This window comes from Equus przewalskii, chromosome 13 (genome assembly GCF_037783145.1).
Source record: "Equus przewalskii isolate Varuska chromosome 13, EquPr2, whole genome shotgun sequence".
NCBI classification, from domain to species: Eukaryota; Metazoa; Chordata; class Mammalia; order Perissodactyla; family Equidae; genus Equus; species Equus przewalskii.
Window position 1 is genome coordinate 19,442,817 of NC_091843.1, and position 6,000 is coordinate 19,448,816.

At 39.4% G+C, this 6,000-nt stretch overlaps 1 long non-coding RNA gene across 2 annotated transcripts in view; it reads right to left on the bottom strand.

The window, feature by feature from the left end:
* LOC139075258 (uncharacterized) overlaps positions 1-1,881 on the bottom strand; it is a 47,448-nt gene extending 45,567 nt beyond the window's left edge. For both annotated transcript variants that reach the window (XR_011525461.1, XR_011525462.1), the window contains exon 1: positions 1,606-1,881. This is a non-coding gene — a long non-coding RNA (uncharacterized lncRNA). The remainder of the gene's footprint in view (positions 1-1,605) is intronic.
* Positions 1,882-6,000: the final 4,119 nt, after the last annotated feature.

The following is a 6,000-nucleotide window of genomic DNA, read 5'->3' on the forward strand; positions in this document are numbered from 1 at the left end:
TTTGCGTTGTGTCCTCGACTCCACCTTTGGACCGCTGCAGAAAGGAGGGTCCAGCGGACGAAGGCCCATGTGACTCGTCTCAGGTCATGACGTGACCACTCTTTGTCCAGGGCTATTGTTAAGTCAAGGTTGTCACAATAGGGGAGAGAGAAGTCCCACCAGGAGAACCGGAGATTGTTCCACATGGGAGGAGGGATGGCCAAAAACCGTGTGTTCACTAACCTTACTAAGAGAGTGACAATCTTCCAGTGATATGGGCTGTGCTGGCTCCTCAAGTACCTCTTGATGAGGCACTTGCGCTAATGGTGGAGTTAATACAGGGTTGCCAAAACCATTTTCCAAAAAGAGTGGAACATGTAGGCTTTTTTCTTGAGTCGTTTTTAAAAGCTTTATGAAAGTATAATTTATATGTAATAAAACTGCACATATTTAAAATGTGGTATCTTATAAGTTTCAACATACATATGTACCTGTGAGACCATTCTCATAGTCAGGTAATGATCATATCTGTCACCATCTATTTGCTTCATGTCCTTTTATAATCTCTCTCCCTGCCCTTCACAATGCTCCAAATAACCGTTGATTTGCTTTTCCTTACAATAGACACCTTTGCATTTTCTAGAATTTACGTGGTTGGAATCCTAAAATGTTTACTCTTTTTTCTTTTTAGTTTGTTCTATGTTTCATAATTACTTTGAGATCCCTCAATGGTATTATATGAATAGCTCATCCTTCTGGGGTTTTTTTGCTGAGTAATATTCTTATCTTTGGATATACCACTATTAGTTTATCCATTCATCTGTTTATGGACATTTGAGTTATTTCCCATTTTTGACTATTGAAAATAAAGCAGGTACAAACATTTGTGTACAATTGTTAATATGGGAAAAAAGGAGTTTTTATTTTGTCCTGCCTCAAAGGAAATCTTTATTAATCATGCATAGTTCATAGATGTTTTTGAAAAGACCCAACTTTTTAGAAAAGCACAGTCCTCATGAGTGGCTTCAGCTTTGCATCATGAATCTTGTATTCAAAGAAAATCAAAGTGGTACAATTTATTTACATGATGATGCTTTCTAAATAAACTCTTTCTTAAAAAAAGTCTGGTCTTCTCTTAAATGTTACAGCAAAACATATAAAATTGACAACAAATTATAGTTTACATTTACAGAAAAGCTGTAAGTGCAATTATAGATCATAAACGTATTATTCAATCAGTTTAGTAAGAAATGGGTTTCCCAATACATGATTGTGAAAAAGACATTTAAAAAATATCCAAAGATTTAATCCAAGTCTTACTCTCTACAAAGGAAACTGTGATTTCCGTTCATAAAGAGCATGCCCACCCAGACCCCATCCTACAGGCTGGGCGCCCCTGCATCACCTTGTTTCCTTTGTTGCTTCTAACCTGCAACGTGAGATGCTGTGCAGTAAAAGGGGGAGAACCATTTTACCGGAATAGATGAGATATTAGAGCCAATGTTGCTGAAGTTAGGGTGCTTTTCAAAGAGCCATTCCAAAAAAGAAGAGGTGCCGAATTGCTTTCACATGTTACACAGTGAAGTGATGACTATTAAAAATGCTTCTCACCCCCTGTAGCCTCACCTCAAAGTGTGGGCGATCCGCTTTCAGTTCTGACGGCGCCAAGCCTGCCTTTCCTCCAGCAGAATTCAGCCTCTCTTGCCTTGTACCCGCTGATCCTCACTCCACCTCCTTGCGTCCATCCAAAGCAATCCTTCAGATGTTTGATGTCAGCTCGCAAGTCCCTCTCTCCTTCTCCAGACTTTTCTGAGCTCTCAACTTATTTTCTCTCCCTGGGAGGCGCTTGCTCCAGATCCTTATATGGCCAACTCCTTCTCACTCTTCAGTTCTCACTCAAATGTCATCTCCGCAGAGAGACCTTCTCTGGCAGAGCTGGCTCACTGCCCTTCTCCCCAGTGCTTCCCTCTAGCCACCAGCCTGTTCTTCATACTCTTTGTTGTAATCTGAAATTACCCCTTTTTTGGACTTACTTTTCACTGTCTTTCTCCCCATAAGCTGTAAGCTCCATGAGAACAGAGACGTTCTCTGACTTTGTTACTGTATGCTCATTGTCTAGAACTGCTGTTTATACTAAAGTTGCACAATAAATATTTATTGACTAAATTAACAAATTAATAGTGTGATTTATACAGTTTTTATTGTAATATATAATATACATGCTGAAACATGCATGTATAAAACTACATATATTGTTTAAGAAATGGTTTTAAAGTGAATATTTGTTAACTACCATTCAAATCAAGAGATAGAATAGTATTGGCATCCTGGAAACCATCCATGTGCTCCATGTGTCCACTTCCCTCCACAACCGCCCCTTCCTCCTCTGAGAGGTAATGACTATCCTCACATAGATGATAATCATTTACTTGCTTTTCTTCACAGTATCACCACCGATACACTCATCCTTAAACCATGTAGTTTAGTTTTGCCCGTACTTAGAGCAGATGTAAATGGAATTATACTGTACATACTCTTCCACATCTTAATTATTTCAGACTTCGAACTTCTGGCGTGATGGAGTGAGAAGGTTGACAAATCTTACCTTTGAAAAACAACTGTGAGGGGCCTGCCCTGTGGCGCAGTGGTTAAGTTTGTGCGCTCAGCTTTGGTGGCCCAGGGTCCACCGGTTCATATCCCAGGTGTGGACCTACACACTGCTTATTAGGCCATGCTGTGGCAGGCATCCCACATATAAAGTAGAGGAAGATGGGCACGGATGTTAGCTCAGGGCCAGTTTTCCTCGGCAAAAAGAGGGGGATTGGTGGCAGATGTTAGCTCAGGGCTGATCTTCCTTAAACAAAACAAAACAAAAAACAACTGTGAGGTTCATCAGAATCTCAAAAACAACCATTTCAGTGCTCTGGAAATTGACCAAAATCATACTGATGAAATCTGCTGAACTTTGGGTAAGAACAGCATGAGTCTGCGGCCCTGTTGCCTGGGCTGCTCTCATCCCCTCTTTGCCCCCCAGCTTTATGGTGGTAGTTCATCCAGGTTGCGCCAGCCCAAGAAAACCAGCAGCCTTGTTGCTGTCACCAGAAGGGGCTCCTTGATTTGGATCATTGTCCATTAAAGGTGTCAGTCTTGGTGCCAAGCAGATAGGGAGAGCCAGCAGCTCCACTAGCCTGAGCTCATGGTCCCATTTAGGGCAAGCAATGGACTAGCAGGCTGCCAAAACTTAACAGGGATGTACAGACGTGAGGCAGCCATGGGGGCAGAAGACACATGCTTTTCAAGTGCACATGGAACATGCTCCAGGAGAGATCATATAGTGAATCACAAAACAAATCTCCATACATTTTAAGAGACTGAAATCAAACAAAGTTTTTTTTCTCTGACCACAACAGAATTAAATTAGGGGTCAACAGCAGTAAGAATTCTCAGTAAATATCAAATATTTGGAAATTAAACAACACACTTCTAAATAACCCCTGGGTCAAGGAAGACATCACGAAGGAAATTAAAATATTTTTGAACTGAATGAGAATGAAAACACAATATATCAAAGTTTGTGGGATGTATTGAATAAGCATTTAGGGGAAATTTTTAGCTTTAAATACCTGTATCAGAATAGGTGAAAGATCTCTAATCAATAACCTAAGCATCCTCCTTAAGAAACTATAAGCAGGAGGTAAATAGTAAAGATTAGACCAGAAATCAATGGAATAGAATCCCTCTCCCAACAGAAAAAAATCAACGAAAGCAAAACTTGGTTCTTTAAAAATATTAACAAAATTGACAAATCCTTAGTAAGTCTGAGAAAATAAAAGAGAAGATGCAAACTGCTAAAAATCAGCAATAAAAGAATAGACATCACTACCAACCCTATAGAAACTAAAAGAATTATATGGGAATATTATGAATAACTTTATGTCAACAAATTAGACAATTTCGGTGAAATGGACAAAATTCCTGAAAAACTCAAATTGCCAAAACCGACTGAAGAAAAAATAGAAAATATCAGACCTGTTAGAAAGAAAGAAATTGAACACCCATGTTCATAGCAGCATTATTCACAATCACCAAGGTGGAAACAACTCAAGTGCACGTTGACAAATGAATGGATAGCAAAATGTAGTACATACATGAAATGGAGTATTATTCAGCTTCAAAAAAGAGGAAATTCTGACATATACTGCAACATGGATGAAACTTAAGGACATTATGCTAAGTGAAATAAATCACAAAAAGACAAATACTGCGAATCCATTATTATATGCAGTGCCTAGAGCAGCCAAATTCATAGGGATAGAAAGCAGAAGGGTACTTCCCAGGGGCCAGGGGAGAGAAGAACAGGAGTTATTTAGTGGGTATAGAGTTTCAGTTTTACAAGGTGACGAGTTCTGGAGATCGATCGCACAGCAGTGTGAATGAATGCACTTAACACTACTGGACAGTACACTTAACAATGGTTAAGATGGTAAATTTTATGTTATGCATATTCTACCACAATTCAAAACAAAAAAAGAAGCCTGGTTGGAGAGCACAAGACTTCAACACTTGTCACTACTCCTGTATAAACACAATGTACCCCAAAAATTTTTAAAAAGAGAGAGAAGTAAGGAAATTGAATCAGCAATTAAAAATATTCCCATAGAGAAAAGTCCAGAAGCAGAAGATTTTTTACTGGTAAATTCTATCAAATATTTAAAGAAATAATACCAAACGTTCATGAACTTTTTCCAAAAATAGAGGAGAGACTGCTTCTAAACTTACTCTGTCAAGCCACTACTTTCTTGTTACCAAAACCAGAAAAAGAACTCACAAAAAAAGAAAACTACAGACCAAGCTGGCTCATGACCATAGATACAAAAATTCTTAACAAAATATTAGCAACTTGAATTTAGCAATATATAAAAAGGATTATACCCTATGACCAAGTGGGATTTATTTCCGGAATGTTAGGTTGGTTTAACACGTATTTCTGTAAAGTATATACCAGGGAGTGGAATTGCTGGATTATAAGGTAAAAAATTTTGTAGATAAAGCCAGACTGCTTTCGGAAGCAATATGACTGGTTTTGCTACAAACAGAGAAGACAGGCGCACAGCAGGCAGATGGCCATGTGAGGGCAGAGGCAGAGCCGGGAGTGGTGCTGCCGCAGCCTGGGGCTAGCAAGGAAGCATTCTTCTCTAGAGCCTTCCGAGAGAGCTGGGTCTGCCAACACCTGGGTTTTGGATTTCTAGTCTTCAGAACTGTGGGATAATAAGTTCCTGTTTTAAGCCACAGTGTTTGTGGTAGTCAGTTAACGGCAACCCTACAAATCTAATACACCTTAGAAACGACAACCTTCCTAATTATCTTACCCAAGTCGAGAAGTCATCAGAAACTCTACCCATTCCTGGACAAACAAGGAGCACAAGGAGACCTCAGACAAGAACCTTTGATCACTTCTGCATTTCCTCTCTTCCAGCTCAGATGCTTTTGCTGTGTAACACCTTAAGTCAATCCCTTTCTCCTTCCCTAGATATTTTCATTACCATTTTATACAGCTGATGCTTATTTTATTCAACCGAATTCCCTACTTTCTTTTTTCCACAAACTTTCTTGCATCTCAGATCTTTTGTCAGCATCACCTTCTTTCTGCCTGAAGCACTTCAACAGTTCCTGTAGCGAGAATCTGCTGTTGATGTATTCTCTCAAGTTTAGTTTGTCTTTCGCTAGGTGCAGAATTCTATTGTGGCAATTATTTCCTTTGTATACATTGAAGATACCAGTCCATTGTCTTCTGCCTTCCATTAGTGCTGTGGAGAAAACTGCTAGCTGTTTGTTAGAAGTTAGTCTAACTGTCAGGCCTTTAAAGGTAACTTGTCGTTTTTTCCTCCGGCTGCTTTTTATTTTTATTTTTTTTTAGGAAGATTAGCCCTGAGATAACATCTGCTGCCAATCCTCCTCTTTTTGCCGAGGAAGACTGGCCCTGAGCTAACATCCATGCCCATCTTCCTCTACTTTATATGT